This window comes from Pinus tabuliformis, chromosome 3_1, assembly GCF_031772625.1.
Source record: "Pinus tabuliformis cultivar Carrire ecotype Pingquan chromosome 3_1, CPIR1, whole genome shotgun sequence".
NCBI classification, from domain to species: Eukaryota; Viridiplantae; Streptophyta; class Pinopsida; order Pinales; family Pinaceae; genus Pinus; species Pinus tabuliformis.
The window spans coordinates 932,424,216-932,442,557 of record NC_142301.1 but is presented as its reverse complement, the minus strand read 5'-3'; the positions used below and the strand labels follow the sequence as shown (position 1 = coordinate 932,442,557).

The window sequence follows — 18,342 nt, the reverse complement described above, 5'->3', positions numbered from 1 at the left end:
GCCAATGTGAGGTTATCCTTTAAGAGTTGGAGAACTTGTTGTTGATGCTTGATGTGATGTTCCACTGCTTCAACCTTAGAATTTTCTCTTAAATATGATGTGATGGATGGTGGATGATATCCATTAAGTGCCATAAATGGGGTCTGTTTTGCTGCAGTATGGCAGGAAGTGTTATACCACCATTCAACCAGAGGCAACCATTTGACCCATTGTGTCTGTTTATTATATACAAAGCAACGAAGATATCCTTATAAACATTTGTTTACTATCTCCGTTTGCCCATCAGATTGAGGATGATAAGATGAGCTATGAGCTAACTAAGTATCGAGACAAGAAAATAATTCTGTCCAAAAATTTCCAGTGAAAATGGGATCTCTGTTGCTTACAATAATCTTTGGGTTTCCATGTAGCTTTTGAATTGTTTCCATAAATGTAGTAGAAACTTTACTGGCTTTAAATGGATGTGATAATGCACAAAAGTGTGCATACTTGGTAAGTCTGTCAACTACCACCATGATGACACTCTTTCCCTCGGACTTGGGTAAACCTGTGATAAAATCCATTGAAACCTCCTCCCAACATTGGCTTGGAATGGATAAAAGTTGTAATAAACCTGGGGTCTTAATTTTTTCAACTTTATTTTGTTGGCAAACTAAACATTCTGCCACAAAATTTTGAATATCTGATTTAAGGCCATCCCAAAAAATTTCCTTCTTAACCCTACGGTAAGTTTTAAAAAATCCTGAGTGCCCTCCTAAGGGAGAAGTGTGCAATTCCATAAGAATCTTTTGTTTGAGTTGGGAATTCTTACATAGGTATAAGCAAACTTTGTACCATAATGAATCATTTTTCCAGCTAAATGTATCAGATGTACTGGGATCTTGTTGTATCTTTCGAAAGAGTGCCCACACTTCTTCATCATTCTTCCATTCCTCCCTTGCTTCGTTTATCCAATTTGGTTGGATAATAAAAATGGCGCACTACAATGCTTCCACATCCTCATCCTTTCTTGAGAGTGCATTAGCCACAACATTTTGCTTCCCTTTTTTGTAGATGATTTCAAAGTCATAACCCAACATCTTTGTGACCCATTTTTGTTGCTCTTCAGAGGATAATCTTTGTTATAAAAGTATTTAAGACTATCGTGATCCGTTTTTACCTTGAAGTGTCTTCCCATTAGGTAGGGTCGCCATTTCTTAAGTGCATGTAGTATTGCCAACATTTCCTTCTCATAAATAGCTTTGTGTACATACTTTCCCTTGATTAGATGACTTTCGAAAGTAATGGGTCTTTCATCTTGCATTAAAACTGCACCAATTCTATTTCCTGAAGCATCACATTCCACAATAAAGGTTTTTGTGAAGTCCAACATAACTAAGAGTGGTGCTTGGAGCATTTCCTCTTTAATATGCTTGAAGGCTTTTGTTGCTTCTGGAGTCCACGAAAATGCATCTTTCTTCAATAATGTTGTTAGAGGTTTTGCTATTCTCCCATAATTCTTAACAAACTTGTGATAATACCCTGTCAACCTGAGAAATCCTCGCAGATGCTTTATGGATGTGGGGATTTTCCATTCCATAATGGCTTTAATTCTGCTATGGTCTACCTTAACACCTTCATGAGATACAATATGCCCCAGATATTCCAACTCTTGTACTCCAAAGAAACATTTGGAGCTTTTTGCATATAATTGTTTCTCCTCCAATAGTTTGAGCACCCTGTCAACCCGCTCAACATGATCCTTCCAAGACTTGCTGTAGATTAGTATATGATCAAAAAATACTAGCACAAATTTTCTAAGGGTGGGTTTGAAAATGGAATTCATCAAACCTTGAAATGTAGAAGGTGCATTGGTAAGGCCAAAAGGCATGACCAAAAATTCATAATGACCCTCATGAGTTATAAATGTTGTTTTCGGAATGTCTTCAGTCTTTATTCTAATTTGATGATATCCTGAATGGAGATCCAACTTGGTGAAGTAAACTGATCCATGCAATTCATCCAACAATTCATCAATGAAAGGAATGGGAAATTTATCTTTAATAGTGAGCTTGTTGAGCTCCCTATAATCCGGACACATGCACCATGATCCATCCTTCTTGTGCACTAATACTACTGGAGCAGAAAAAGAACATTGACTAGGTTGATATATACCAGCCTCTAGCATTTCTACAACCATACGTTCAATTTCACTCTTTTGGGCATAGGGATATCTGTGCGGCTTGATGTTTGGAGGAACACTTCCTGGAATCAAATGAATAGAATGATCATGATCACGAATAGGTGGGAGAACTTTGGGAGTCTCAAATACCTTGGAATGATTGTCCAAGACTTTTTGGAGATTTGGAGAAATAGATGATTTCGATGTGGGAACCTCTAGCCAACATAATTGTGCAATTACACCTCGTTGTTCCTTATTTAGAAGCATTGTCATACCGTTAGAGCTGATTATCTTTCTTGGTTTCCCTGTAATACCCCTTAATTCAACTTCCTTTCCTTCCACACAAAATTTCATGAAATGTTCTTGAAAATTAAAAGCTATTATACCCAAGGATTGTAGCCATTGGACTCCTAGTACAACATCAGCACCACCCATTGGAATGGAAAGCATTGGGCTATTCAATACATATTCTCCCATGGATAGCTTGATATTATGGCACTTTCCAGAGAAATTTATGGTTCCTCCACTTGCAAGCATCACTTGACACTCTGGTGCTGGATATAGGAAGCAATTCAATTCCTTTGCTATCTTACAATGGACAAAATTATGGGTACTTCCCAAATCAATCAACACTATTACCTTTTTCTTCTTGATATGTCCATCTATCTTGATAGTTTGAGGAGTGGTAATTCCAGCCAATGCATTACAAGATATGGTTAGATTCATTTCTTCTTTATCTAGGGTTTTTTCGTGCAGCATATCCTCTTCTTTTGACATTTCTTGTTCCTTTTCTTTCTCCTCTTCACAATCTATGTAGAATCATTTTTTCTCAGCACACTTATGACCTTTAGTGTACTTACTATCACAATTGTAACAAAGCCCTTTTGCTCTTTTTTCTTCCAATTGTTGTGGTGTCAACCTTGTAAGTTGTGGAAGGCTAGGGGCAACAACACTTCCATCTTTATAGTTGTGCGTGGTAGGCTTCCTGGTTGCCATAATTTTTCTTTCCATTTTTCTTACTAACCTGGATGCATTCTCCAATGAATCGGGTTCCCAAAGGCGAACCTCATGTTGGATATTATCCTTTAAAGTCCCTATGAACACATCAATCCTATGTTCCTCTGGAATATCTTTTACCCTTATGTTCAATTTTTGGAAGTCCTCAATGTGCTCCATCATTGAACCCTTTTGTTTGAGATTTATCAATTGGCTAAAAAAGGTGTTTCTTTTTGTATCCTCATAATGTGCTATCATTTCTTTCGTAAAAATTGCCCAAGTGACAATTTGTTTACAAGAGAAAAGCCATCGATACCATACAAACTGATTTGGTTCCAAATATAAAGTTGCAATATGTACCTTTTGTGTGTTTTGCACATTATGGAGATTGAAAAATTGCTCCATCTGTAGTATCCATGTTCTGGGATCCTTGCCATAAAAATTTCTCATATCAATTTTTGGAATAGGAGGGTCTTCAATCCAACATTAGAGTCTATGAAATCATGATTAACATATCTTTTTTCCTCATCACGAGTTTCCTTTGCTACCCTTTCACTATTAATGACCATTTCTTGTAGCAACTTATTCAAATTTATCTTTAATTCTTCCATCTTATCGTCCATGCCATTCATCTTAGTGTCCATGCCATTCATCTTAGCTTCCATGCCATCCATCTTAGCTTCCATATTAACGTGCATGCCATTCATATTAGTTTCCACGCCATTCATCTTGGCTTCGTTTACCTTTAGTGAGAATGAAATTTGTTGTACTTGGTCTTGTAATTTTGATATATCATGTTGCATTTCTTCCTCTTCTTCATGAGTCATGCTAGAGCTTTCAGGTTGCTTACTAGGTGTTTCCATTTTATTTCTTCAGGGCATTAATTAGTGCTAATAATTCTTCACTATTCCCTTTGAATTCCTTCAAACTAATTTTTCAAACCAATCTTATGCAAAATTTAAAAACTACACACCTTTTTTTTCACTTTGTAAGATCTCGATATTGAATCTGTTGTATCTCTGTAAGTGCGGATCTCGAATATCTGAAATTTTGTCTTGTGGTAGCCCTTCGAGTCCTCTTTCTAACCTCGCAAGTCTGATCAAGATTGGATTATCCAAGGAAGAGTTATAACAAATCTCCCATGGTGACCTGATTATAAACTATTTCAGTAGAGTGAACTTGTACGACATGCCACGTGTCACTGTTTCGACCTTAGTACCTGAAACTGATACACAGAAAACTACAGGCCATCCTATTTCTGAAAATTCTTATGAAATTTCAATAGGATGCTCAAAACCAAATTTATGGTGATTTTCCCTAGGTGACCTATTTGGAATGTAATTCGGGGGTCTGCAAAAACCCTAACTTCCTTAGACTATATCTCTGAACATATAGTGAGACAGGATCTGAAATTCGGAACCGAGGTTCAAAACAATTTATTCTCAAATGGGTTTTTGTTTTAGCTTCTGAAACTTCGTAGCGAAAGAGTTATAGTGAAAATCCCATGATGACCTATTTTAGTTTAATTTTTGGAGCTTGCAAAAACCCTACATTCCTCAGATCATATCTCCGCAAATATAGCGAGACAAGCTCTGTAATTTGGACCCAAGTTTCAGTGTGATTTTGTCTCAAATGGGTTTTTTTTTTCGCTTCTGAAACGTCGTAGAAAAAATGTTATAGCGAAAATTCCACGATGACCTATTTGGAGCAGCGAAACCCTAGAATGCAAAGCTCTGATACCAAATGTTAGGAAACTAGCTCACAAAAAGATAAAAAGATAGATCAACGCCTTAGAATTCAGCCTATTCAAGGGGTCAACCTCCTTTAAATTATACAAATGAATAATTCTTGGATGTCTCAAATGACTAAACCTCCCTTCTATATATAGGAGTCTAAGGGGTCATAATATAATCAAGTCGACATAACAGTAATAACATAAGGGCACAAAAATAACAATAGTGGGTTTCTATGGGGCATACTAATAACAATATGGAGACAATAGGGGCACAATAATAACAAAAAGGGATACAATGACAATAGTAATGGGGGAATCACTAGTAATATAGGGGCCTAACATAACATTTGAGGGTTGCTTCAATTGTTGAAGATTTTATTCATTCAAGATGAATAATCAAATCGTTGAAGCTTATCTCAATGAGAGTAAGAAGCTTGATGGTTCCAATTACACAAATTGGAAATTTAAGCTCGAGACTCTGCTTGAGGGACAAAATGCCTATGGCATTGTGTTGGGTCCTTATAATACTAGTGATTACCCCATTACTATTGTAGTTATACCCCTTATTTATATTGTTGTGCCCCCATTACCCCCATATTGTTATTAATGTGCCCATAGAATCCCTCTATTGTTATTTTTGTGGCTTTATATTATTATTGTTAGGTCGGTTGGATTATATTGTGACTCCATAGACTCCTATATATAGAAAGGAGGTTTTGTTATTTGAATCATCCAAGAATTGTTCATTTATGTAATGTAAAGGAGGTTTCCCCTTCGAAGAGGCTGAATTCTAAGGCGTGGATCTCTCTTTTCTATCTTTTTGTGAGCTGGTTTCATAACATTTGGTATTAGAGCTTTGGATTCTAGGGTTTCGCTGCTCCAAACAGGTCATCGTGGCATTTTCGCTATAACGTTTTTTCTGTGACGTTTCAGAAGTTGCAAAAAAACCCCATTTGAGAAGAAATTGCGCTGAACCTTGGGTCCGAATTTCAGAGCTTTTCGCGCGATATTTTCAGAGATATGATCTCAGGAAGTTGGTCTTTTTGCAGACTCCTGAATTACACTCAAAACAGGTGACCTGGGGAAAATCATCATAACTTTCTTTCTGAGCATCGGATTGAAATTTCATAAGAAGGTACAGAAAGAGGATGGACTGTAGTTTTCTTTTATATATTTTTCAGAGTCAAAGGTTGAAACAGTGACACGTGGCACTTCATACAAGTTCGCTCTATTGAACCCGTCTATAATCAGGTCACTGCGGGAGATTGTGTATAACTCTTTCTTGGAGAATCCAATTTGGTTCAGACTAGTGGCATTGGAAAGAGGACACAGAAGGCTACTACAGGTCACAATTTCAGAACTGGATGATTCGAAATTACAGAGGTACATCAGATTCAATATCAGGCTTCTACAAAGTAAAAAAAAGGTGTGTAGTTTTTACTTTTTATTTTTGCATAAGCTTGGTTTGAAGGAATTCAAAGGGCCTAGTAAAGCATTATTATTGGTAACTGATGCCCCGAGGAAAGAAAATGCAAACACCTAGTAAGGAACCTGAAAGCTCTAGCATGACTCATGTGAAGAGGAAGAAGAAAAGGAGCAAGAAAGGTCAAAAGAAGAAGATATACTCCAGGAACAAAGCCTAGATGAAGAACAAATAAATCCAACCATATCTTGTAATGCATTGGCGGGAATTAACACTCCTCAAACCATCAAAATAGAAGGAAAAATCAAGAAGAAAAAGGTGATAGTGTTGATTGATCCAGGAAGCACCCACAATTTTATTCATTGTAGGGTAGCAAAAGAATTGAATTGCTTCCTATATCCAGCACCAGAGTGTCAAGTGATGATTGCAAATGGAGGAACAATAAATTGCTCTGGAAAGTGCCATAATATCAAGCTATCCATGGGAGAATATGTATTGACTAGCCCAATGCTTTCCATTCCAATGGGAGGTGCTGATGTTGTACTAGGAGTCCAATGGCTACAATCCTTGGGTACAATAGCTTTTAATTTTCAAGAACTTTTCATGAAATTTTCTGTGGAAGAAAGGAAGTTGAATTAAGGGGTATTGCAGGGAAACCAGGAAAGATAATCAGCTCTAATGGTATGACAAAGCTTCTAAAAAAGGAGCAAAGGGGTGTAATTGCACAATTATGTTCGCTAGATGTTTCCACATTAGAATCATCTATTTCTCCAGATCTCCAAAAAGTCCTGGACAATCATTCCAAGGTATTTGAGACTCCCAAAGGTCTCCCACCTATGCGTGATCATGATCATGCTATTCATCTGATTCTAGGAAGTGTTCCTCCAAACATCAGGCCGTACAGATATCCCTATGTCCAAAAAAGTGAAATTGAACGTATGGTTGTAGAAATGCTAGAGGCTGGTATAATTCAACCGAGTCAAAGTTCTTTCTCTGCTCCAGTAGTATTGGTGCACAAGAAGGATGGATCATGGTGCATGTGTCCGGATTATAGGGAGCTCAACAAGCTCACTATTAAAGATAAGTTCCCCATTCCTGTTATTGATGAATTGCATGGATCAATTTACTTCACCAAGTTGGATCTTTGTTCAGGATATCATCAAATCAGAATGAAGATTGAAGACATTCCGAAAACGGCATTTAGAACTCATGAGGGTCATTATGAATTTTTGGTCATGCCTTTTGGCGTTACCAATGCACCTTCAACATTTCAAGGTTTGATGAATTCAATTTTCAAACCATTCCTTAGAAAATTTGTGTTAGTATTTTTTGATGTTATACTTATCTACAGCAAGTCTTGGAAGGATCATGTTGAACATGTTGACAAGGTGCTACAACTATTGGAAGAGAAACAATTATATGCCAAAAGATCCAAATGTTTCTTTGGAGTCTAGGAGGTGGAATATTTGGGTCATATCATATCTCATGAAGGAGTTAAGGTAGACCCTACCAAAATTAAAGCCATTAAGGAGTGGAAAATCCCCACATCCATAAAGCATTTGCGCAGATTTCTTGGGTTGACAGGGTATTATCGCAAGTTTGTTAAGAATTACGGGAGAATAGCAGCACCTCTAACGACATTATTGAAGAGAGATGCATTTTCATGGACTCCGGAAGCAACAAAGGCCTTTGAACATCTTAAAGAGGCAATGTGCCAAGCACCGGTCTTAGCTACACCGGACTTCACAAAAACCTTTATTGTGGAATGTGATGCTTCAGGAAATGGAATTGGTGATGTTCTAATGCAAGATGAAAGACCCATTGCTTTTGAAAGTCGTCCAATCAAGGGAAAGTTTCTAAGAAAAGCTATTTATGAGAAGGAAATGTTGGCAATACTCCATGCACTTAAGAAATGGCGACCCTACCTAATGGGAAGACACTTCAAGGTAAAAAAAGATCATGATAGCCTTAAATACTTTTTAGAACAAAGATTATCCTCTGAAGAGCAACAAAAGTGGGTCACAAAGATGTTGGGTTATGACTTTGAAATCATCTACAAAAAAGGGAAGCAAAATGTGGTGGCAGATGCACTCTCAAGGAAGGATGAGGATGTGGAAGCATTGTTGTGCGCTATTTCTATCATCCAACCAGATTGGATAAATGAAGCAAGGGAGGAATGGAAGAATGACGAAGAAGTGTGGGCACTTATTCGAAAGCTACAACAAGATTCCAGTACGTCTGATACATTTAGCTGGAAAAATGATTCGTTATGGTACAAAGATCGCTTATACCTCTGTAAGAATTCCCAGCTAAAACAAAAGATTCTTATGGAATTGCACACTTCTCCCTTAGGAGGGCACTCAGGATTTTTAAAAACTTACCACAGGGTTAAGAAGGAATTTTTTTGGGATGGCCTTAAATCAGATATTCAAAAGTTTGTGGCAGAATGTTTGGTTTGCCAACAAAATAAAGTTGAAACAATTAAGACACCGGGTCTATTACAACCTTTATCCATTCCAAGCCAACGTTGGGAGGAGGTATCAATGGATTTTATCACAGGTTTACCCAAGTCTGAGGGAAAGAGTGTCATCATGGTGGTAGTTGATAGACTTACCAAGTATGCACACTTTTGTGCATTATCACATCCATTTAAAGCCAATACAGTTTCTACTGCATTTATGGAAACAATTCAAAAGCTACATGGAAACCCAAAGATTATTGTAAGTGACAGAGATCCCATTTTCACTGGAAATTTTTGGACACAATTATTTTCTTGTCTTGGTACTTAGTTAGCTCATAGCTCATCTTATCATCCTCAATCTGATGGGCAAACTGAGATAGTAAACAAATGTTTGGAAGGATATCTTTGTTGCTTTGTATCTGATAAACAGACACAATGGGTCAAATGGTTGCCTCTGGCTGAATGGTGGTATAACACTTCCTTTCATACAACAACAAAAATGACCCCATTTATGGCACTTTATGGGTATCAACCACCATCCATCACATCATATTTAAGAGAAAATTCTAAGGTTCAGGCAGTGGAACATCACATCGAACATCAACAACAAGTCCTCCAACTCTTAAAGGATAACCTCGTGTTGGCACAGAATAGAATGAAACAACAGGCAGATCAGCATCGCAGTGAAAGAAGTTTTGATGTAGGTGATTGGGTATTCCTACGGCTGCAACCATATAAGCAAATGTCCATCAAGCAAGCTAAGAAGGATAATAAAATATCACCAAAGTATTATGGTCCGTACAAGGTGTTGCAAAAGATTGGTACTATGGCATACAAATTGAAGCTTCCTGCAGCTTCTTGATTGCACCCAGTTTTCCATGTTTCATGCTTAAAGAAGGTTATAGGCGAAAAGATCCCAGTTCAAACAATATTGCCAGAACTTGACGAAGAAGGAAAAATTATATTGGAACCGGAAGCAGTTATAGAAACAAGAACTCGACAGCTACGAAATCGATCAATTTCAGAGTACCTTATCAAGTGGAAGAACTTGTCCGCTGAAGATTCCACATGGGAGGATGAGAATTTTATGCAGAAGTATCCTAAACTACTCAAGCGTTGAGGACAACACTTTTTGAAGGAGAGGGGCATGTTGGGTCCCTATAATACTAGTGATTACCCCATTACTATTGTAGTTATACCCCTTATTTATATTGTTGTGCCCCCATTACCCCCATATTGTTATTAATGTGCCCATAGAATCCCTCTATTGTTATTTTTTTGGCTTTATATTATTATTGTTAGGTCGGCTGGATTATATTGTGACTCCATAGACTCCTATATATAGAAAGAAGGTTTTGTTATTTGAATCATCCAAGAATTGTTCATTTATGTAATGTAAAGGAGGTTGCCCCCTCGAAGAGGCTGAATTCTAAGGCGTGGATCTCTCTTTTCTATCTTTTTGTGAGCTGGTTTCATAACACATTGCCACCGGTGATGAAGTCAAGCCGACTACTGCAGCCAGTGGATCGAATACAACAATTCAAGGCTAGGAGAAAAGGGAGATGAAGGCAAAGGTGCTACTTAAGTTATTAGTCAAGGATTGCATCATCCTTCACATTTGGGATTGCAAGACAGTGATTGACATTTGGACAATTGTCAAAGAGATGTATGAGATCAAGAACACCAATCGAACCTTGTACCTCAGGAAGAAGATTCTCTCAATCAAGTTGGAGGATAATGAGTCTGTTTCTTCATTCATATTCCGGATAAAGGAAGTTAAATATAAACTAATTAATATCGATCAGACCATGGCAAATGATGATCTGGTGAAAATTACCATGAACGGCATGACGGATGATTATCATATGTTTATAACTGGATTGAATGCAAGAGAAAAGCCTCCAGGCTTTGAAGAGCTCACTGGGATTTTTCTATAAGAAGAGGAAAGGAGGTTGTCTCTCAAACCTCAAAATTTAGATCTTGCATTGATGACAAAGTTCAAGCCAAAGGGGAAACTAGTGGCTGATCATGAGAGAGGCAACGCATCAAGAAAAAGGACACCACAAGGTATGACCTCACATAAACATGATTATGCTCCTAAATGCTTTTATTGTGGTAAGATAGGCCATATTGCTAAATTTTGCCATAAGAAAAAGGCAGATGGGGAGAGGTACAAGCAAAGAAGACATGTAGGTCATTTGGCTAATGCAGATGCAGATCAGAATCAGGATGTCAGATTGTTTATGGCTGAGGTTGAGACTGCTTTAGCTACTGAGGAGGATGAATCAGATATTTGGTTCGTAGATTTTGGAGCCTCCTCACATATGACAGGTGAAAAACAATGGTTCAAAAATTTTAGAAAATCCAACACTGGAGTAAAAGTATGCCTTGGAGATAATAGAGGGTATGAGATCAAGGGACATGGAGATGTTCTTGTTACTCTGCCTCATGGAAAGATCTGGAATATATCTGATGTGTGGTATGTTCTTGGTATTAAGAAGAACCTGATTTCTGTATCAAAGATTACAGATCAGGGTCTCAAGGTAGAATGTTTTAAATCTCATTGTATTATTAACGACTTGTTTGACCAGATGAAGCCTATTGCTACAGGTATTCGCATAGGAGGACTCTACAAACTGGATGTGAAAAGTACACCACAACAAGCATTGATGTCATCAGATAAGTCTGCTGAAAATTTGTGGCATCAGCGACTTGGGCACATCAATTTCAGTGACCTTCTTTTGTTGCAGAACAAAGGTATGGTAGATGGTCTTCCTGTTTTGAAAAATTTGCATATTGATTGTGAAGCATGTGCATTTGGTAAACAACATAGAGATGAATTTCTTGCTATTAAAGATAGGAAACAGAGGGATATACTTGAACTTGTACACACTGATTTATGTGGCCCTATGCAGACAAGATCGTTAGGTGGGGCCTACTACTTTTTAATCTTTGTTGATGATTGTACAAGATTCAAATGGGTATATTTTCTTAAACAGAAGAGTCATGATTTTGAGTATTTCAAGCAATTCAGAAACATGATTGAGAAGCAGACGGGAAAGTTCATCAGGATTCTTCGATCAGATCAAGGTGGAGAATTCAAGAAAGGGGTTTTCATCAAATACTGCAAAGAGCATGGGATACAGCAGCAGTTTACAACACCTTACACTCCTTGGCAGAATGGAGTAGTTGAGAGGAAAGCCAGAACACTGGTGGAGTGTGCTCGCAGTATGTTGAAAGGTAAGAATCTAACTAATGGTTTTTGGGCAGAAGCTGTTAATACTATAGTGTATTTGAAGAATAGGAGTCCCACTAAAAGTCTTGATTATAAAACTCCTTTTGAAGCATTGTTTGGCTTCAAGCCTGTAGTAAGTAACCTTAGAGTATTTGGTTGTAAAGCTTTTGCGCATGTTCCCAAAGAGAACAGGAAGAAGTTAGATTCAAAGACCATTAAATGTACCTTCATTGGATACTGCAGTGAGTATAAGGCTTATAAAATGTTTGATCCTTCTACTCACAAGGTGTTTGTTAGTAGAGACGTAGTATTCCATGAACAGGTTGATGATGGAAATCCTGTTCAAAAAAATGAAGAATGGCATGTACCCTTACTTTCAGATGAGGATATTGAAACATGGATCAATCAACAACAGCAACCACAACAGCAACAGTAGCAGCAACAACAACAGTAACAACAACAGGAACAACAACAGCAGCAGCAGCAGCAGGATAAAGAGGAAGAAATCGAGTTCAGTCCATAAAGAGAAGAACACAGCAGAATAGTTGAACCCCCACCGCTCAGGAGATCTAGCAGATCGAAACCGTTACGAGCTCGATATAGGGATTGTGCACTCATGAATGGTATGTTAAACATTGCAGAACCTTCTAATTTTTATGAAGCTAGTAAGAGTTCTGAATGGAAGGAAGCAATGAAGGAGGAATATGAATCTATTATTAAGAACAATACTTGGGATCTAGTAAAGCTTCCTCATGGTGAACAACCCATAGGTTGCAGATGGTTATTTGAATTGAAATTTAAAGTAGATGGGTCTATTGATAAGCATAAAGCAAGGTTGGTTGCAAAGGGGTATTCCTAGAAAGAAGGTATTGATTTTGAGGAAACATTTGCCCCTGTTGCAAAACTAAATACCATTAGACTAATTATTGCTTTAGCCACTAAGCATCATTGGAAAATACATCAATTAGATGTTAAATATGCTTTCTTAAATGGAGATTTAAAAGAAGAAGTATACTTAGTGCAATCTGAGGGGTTCGTTAAGAAGGGAGAAGAGAATTTAGTATGCAGATTAAAGAAAGCTTTATATGGTTTAAAGCAAGCTCCTAGATCTTGGTACGAAAAAATTGATTCATTTTTCCTCATGCATGGTTATAAACGGAGCAAAAATGATCCCAATTGGTATACTGTGTTTAATGATGAGGGACATATAGTGTTGATTTCTTTATATGTAGATGATCTGATCATGACAGGGAGTGCAGACAATCTCATTGAAGAAATCAAGCAGCAGTTATCACAGAAATTTGAGATGAAGGACCTTGGAGAAATGCATTACTATTTGGGTCTAGAAGTTTGGAGAGATTCAAACCAAACTTTCTTGTCCTAGGGTAAGTATGCTAAGAGTTTGTTGACTAAATTTAAAATGGATGAGTGCAAGGCTGCATTTGTGCCTTTACAGCAGAATAACAAACTTCAGGTGGATGGTGGTTCGAAATATGCAGATGCAACATTGTACAGACAGTTGGTTGGTAGTCTTATCTATTTGACTACGACGAGACCAGATCTAGCTTATGCAGTGAGTGTTTTGAGTCAGTTCATGACTCGACCTCATGAGAACCATTGGATTGCAGCAAAAGGAGTGCTGAGGTATCTGCAAGGAACTTCAGACTTTGGTATTTTGTATTCTGACTCATTTGATGTTAGTTTGACAGGTTATACAGACTCTGATTGGGCGGGAAATTTAGATGATAGAAGATCAATTACAGGTTACGCCTTCAGCATTGTGTTTAGGGTCATCTCTTGGTGCAGCAAGAAGCAACATACTATAGCCTTATCCTCAGCAGAAGCAGAATATCAAGCTATGTGTGCAGCAACATGTGAGGCAGTTTGGTTGCGCAGACTTCTCCAAGATGCAGGAGAAGAACAAACAGAAGCTACGGTTATCAATTGCGATAATCAAAGTTCCATCAAACTGGCCTACAATCCTGTGTTTCATAAAAACACTAAGCACATAGACACTCAATTTCATTTTGTCAAGGAGAAGGTGCAGTCCAAAGAGATTTGTGTTGAATATTGTAATTCTTGTGATAATATGGCTGATATATTTACTAAGCCTCTAGGAAGACTGAAGTTTGATTTGTTTAGGGACATGTTAGGTGTGTTTAAGAACCCTTTCTCCATTAAGGGGGAGTGTTAGAATTAATGGAGATTAGGTAATTATTGTTACGTAGTTATGATTGTGCTTTTCTTGGACATTCAGTTCCTATCATTCAGGGATTTGATTTACTATCCCTAACTAAGTGTATCTATTTATTATGGGAGTTTAATGTGAAGCCTAAGCGGCGTATTTGCTTGTAGGAGCTCCTGGTGATCCACACCTGTGAGCTCTTCTAGTGTTGTTTGCCAATTCATGGCTTCCATGTGCAACTGTTGACAACATATAAATAATATTTATAAATTAAGATCTATTTTACCATATAAATTAAAATAAATATTGACTAACCATTTTTAAATTTAATTAATCCGCACATAAACAAGATTCTTAACAATGGATATTCACCCCTATTCTTGGTAGATCTAGAGTTAAGATGAATCAAGATTGAACTAAATGTAATGACAATAATTATAACTTAAAATAAAATTATAGTTCAATTAATTGTTATTGTTATTATTATTATTTTAATCTTTTCAATGTGAGATGTACCGTAAAGTAGGTGTTTTGATACATATCATGGTTTGATACCTATCAATGTTTAGTAAGCATTAAATTTATATCACTATACTAATGAATAACGAGGTAGTCTAATTTATAAACTAAATGGCCTTTTTCAGGACTATTTTTCTGGTTAATTTCAATCAAAACCGGACAAATATTTTTAAAAGTTTGAATTTAAATTGTTTAATCTGCATAATTCTAGTAGTCCTCAAGTTTTTTAAAGTGGTGAATCTATTTATGTATTTAAATATGTATTTTAAACAACAAAAAATATTAAAATTGTATTGTAAGATTTTGATGAATTCCTATTAAAAAAAAGTTATTTCATATATAATTTAGACTACACCATAAACCAAAAAAACCATTATAAAATTATTTTATTCATGTAAAATTCCATTAATACATTTCCTTATTTATAAAAAGGAATAAAACTATTTTATTAGATTAATGTGATATAAAAATAGAACAAAAAACTATTTTGATATCTCAACGCTCGCATTAATATTAATATTCAAACTTTGTATTAATTTCTTAGATTTTTTATATAATTAACTTCACAAGTTTGAGTAATCCACTCATATTTATGTGGTTAAACTATTTGATATCTTACCAAAAAGCAAAGCAGCACACCCTCATGCGAAACTCAAATTAACTTACTCTTTTAACCATTAAATGTTATAAATGCTTAAATCTTTTGTTACATCACAATGGTTCGTGGGAGTTATAAATGGGATTCCAAACGGATATATATGTATAAAATGCTGTCCAGTTTTCATAGTTACAAACAGTTATCATGGACCACGGTTTTCATGGACCACGAGACTTTACTTATGTCCAAAGCAACGCCGTGTAAGTCGGCCCACGATCGAGTGCAGCCCAGAGAGTCTCCGTTATATTTATGTTTATAAATGGTAACATTGTGGCCATTTACGATCGCATCTTTTCATCCTGCTCTCATTGCCCTTCTTGATATCGAGCAACTTTTTTCTGATAAATATTGTCGGGCAGCTTTTTTCTTCTTCTTTGCTTCTTGCACCAATAGCATTGTCTGATAAATATCGACAAGGAACAGCATTGTCTGATAAATATCGAGAAGGATTTGTCATGGCGGAGTGGACGATGAGCAGCGAGGAGGAGGATTTGATGAGCGGCGATGAGGAGGATTTGATGGAGGAAAATGAAGTGTACGTAGAAGATGTTTCAGCTACCTCCATCCCTGACGGCGCACAGAACGTCAACATCAGGCTCATCTCTCAACAAACTTTATTGCCGTCACAGAGGGAGGATTTACGTAAGGTGATGGATATCCTTGTTGTAAAAGAACAGTTTGCTCGCACACTCTTGATTCATTATCGCTGGGATTTTGCAAGATTATTTGATGCATTTGTAGAGAGGGGGAATGACTGGTTATTTTCCCAAGCGGGGGTCGCTATTAGACCGGAATCCACAAATTCCCTCTTTGTTACCATCTGCATTGTCTGTGCAGAGCAAGATTTGAAGGAAGAGGACACCACAATGATGAATTGTGGTCACACTTTCTGCAATGTGTGTTGGACGAAGCACTTTCTTATTAAGATAAACGAGGGACAAAGCAAGCGGATTAAGTGCATGGCTCCCGACTGTAATGTCATCTGTGATGAAGACATTATAAGAAAGCTAGTCACTGTAAAAGATCCTGGAGCAGCCCAACGCTTCGATCGCTTCCTATTTGAGTCCTATATTGACGACAATGACAAAGTGAAGTGGTGCCCTAGTGCTCCCAATTGTGGAAATGCAGTTCGAGTTGAAGGAGATGTTTACTGTGAGATCCAGTGCACTTGTGGACATCAATTTTGCTTTAATTGTTTGGCTCAACCACACTCTCCTTGCTCCTGTTTGATTTGGAAGCTGTGGGATAAGAAATGTCAGGACGACTCTGAGACATCAAATTGGATTTTAGCTAATACCAAGTCGTGCCCCAACTGTGGGAAGAACGTGCATAAAGATGGTGGCTGCAACTTGGTGAGCTGCGTATGTGGCCAACACTTTTGTTGGTTGTGTGGTGGCGCCACTGGAGGTAGACATACCCAAACAAGCATTGATGGGCACAGCTGTGGTCGATATAAAGAAGACGAGGGGAAGGATATTGAGAAGGCAGCACGTGATTTGAAAAGGTACACACATTATTACTCCAGATGGAAAGCTCATAAGGATTCTCTGGAGCTTGAAACAAAGCAAAGGAAATTATTAGAGAAAAATATTTTAGATTTTGAAAGCAAGGAATCCCGTGTTAGTGACTATAGATGGCTACTAAATGCACTGCAAAGGCTGTTTAGATCAAGGCGTGCCCTTGCTTATTCATATGCTTTTGCATTTCACATGTTTGGTGATGACATACTCAGACATATATTGACACCAACAGAAAAGGAAATGAAACAGAATCTTTTTGAAGATCAACAGCAGCAGCTAGAGGGAACAGTAGAAAGGCTTTCAAAGATTATTGAGGGGCCTTCTGATCAACTGAGTGTAATGGCCAACCAAACGCAAGTTATTGATCTCAGTGGCGTGGTTGATACAATGTGTCGAAGAATGTATGAGTTTATCCAAAATGATTTGGTCCGTGACCTTCACTTGACAGCACATCCAATTGCTACATATAATTCCAAGGGTGTCCACATACCATCTATCTGATACGTAATCGATATCACATAGATGACACAAACCATTTTTAGTAGCCTTTGTTCTTCTGAACGTCTCTTACATTCATTGTCTTTGGAGTTGTCTTTGGAGTAGCATTAGTCATATAGTTGAGATCAAGTCAATGGTCGAACGTCTCTTACATTCATTGGTTTTTGGATACCAGGCACACAATCAGAATGGTGTTTGGATGAAATAACGTAGATTCTATATTTTTTGAGTTAACTAATATTAAAATAACGCAGATCCTACATTTTTCCCTCATTCTTTGTTGTGTGCTTCCTATTTAACCTAAAATATCTTTATTAACCCTAGATTTACTAAAGATTAATTGGTATAAAATCTATAGTAAACAATGGTGCGGATAAAAGCCCCGGCAAACCTCATGTTCAATGGTATTTCTAAATCTCTTTTATATCATGTGGTTATGGTAGTTTACTCACCTGTGTGAGATGATGTAACCCAAAACTGTCTCCAAAATGCTTCGATCTTTCTTCTAGGTGTTCCCTTCTTCGTTTGACTTTAGTCCTTTTTTGGTGTTTTTATGAGCTGATTGGATTGTCCTCAAGTGTGGTTGAATGCCTTGTATATTTAGCCTTTTCTTGGAGCTCAAACTATCATTGTGAGGCTGGCTTGCCATTGCTAGGATGACTGGTATTCTTGTAAGCCAACTTGGTTTAGGAGGACGACATTTGACTCTTTTCACTCTAAATAAATCCTTTTTACATTTTATAACATGCCCAATAAGGTCTTTAGATATGAAAATGACTTCTTCAAGTTTTTGACTTCTTGAAAATGCCCTAAAAGCATTCAATGGGTACTTGAACTATAAATAAAATGACCTTGAGCATGAAACCCATGCTACAAAATAATAACAATATATATTTTTCTTTTTTCTTTTACAATGAATACATAAAATCAATAGTGCATGAGACATTATGA

General features: G+C 37.2%; 2 pseudogenes; both read left to right on the top strand.

Annotated features, from left to right (window-relative positions):
• Window positions 1–18,342, top strand: part of LOC149190822 (zinc finger CCCH domain-containing protein 49-like) — a 241,782-nt pseudogene that overhangs the window by 14,660 nt on the left and 208,780 nt on the right.
• LOC149190824 (putative E3 ubiquitin-protein ligase ARI1 pseudogene) lies at window positions 15,829–17,394 on the top strand (annotated as a pseudogene).